Genomic DNA, 301 nt, shown 5'->3' with positions numbered 1-301 from the left:
GTAACAGTATACAATAATATTCCGACTTTTTAAATTTCCATATGAGATTATAAAATGTAAACAATTCCTTGAGTCCAGTCTACAGGCCAATACTATTTTTAACTCAAATCACATTTATTTATTTTTGGCAATTTGCTAACACTGTGTAATAACACTCTCAGCAATTCTATTTTGAGTTTTAAAGCTGTATAGGTTTTCGAATGTAAAACTGGAGTGACTTTGTTGAGATACATGCACAGAATTCTACACTTAAGCGTAGAATTCTGTGGATACATGAGAACAGGATTACGTGACATTGGGG

This window comes from Aplysia californica, unplaced genomic scaffold (genome assembly GCF_000002075.1).
Source record: "Aplysia californica isolate F4 #8 unplaced genomic scaffold, AplCal3.0 scaffold00037, whole genome shotgun sequence".
Taxonomy (NCBI): Eukaryota; Metazoa; Mollusca; class Gastropoda; order Aplysiida; family Aplysiidae; genus Aplysia; species Aplysia californica.
This window is presented reverse-complemented; position numbering follows the sequence as displayed.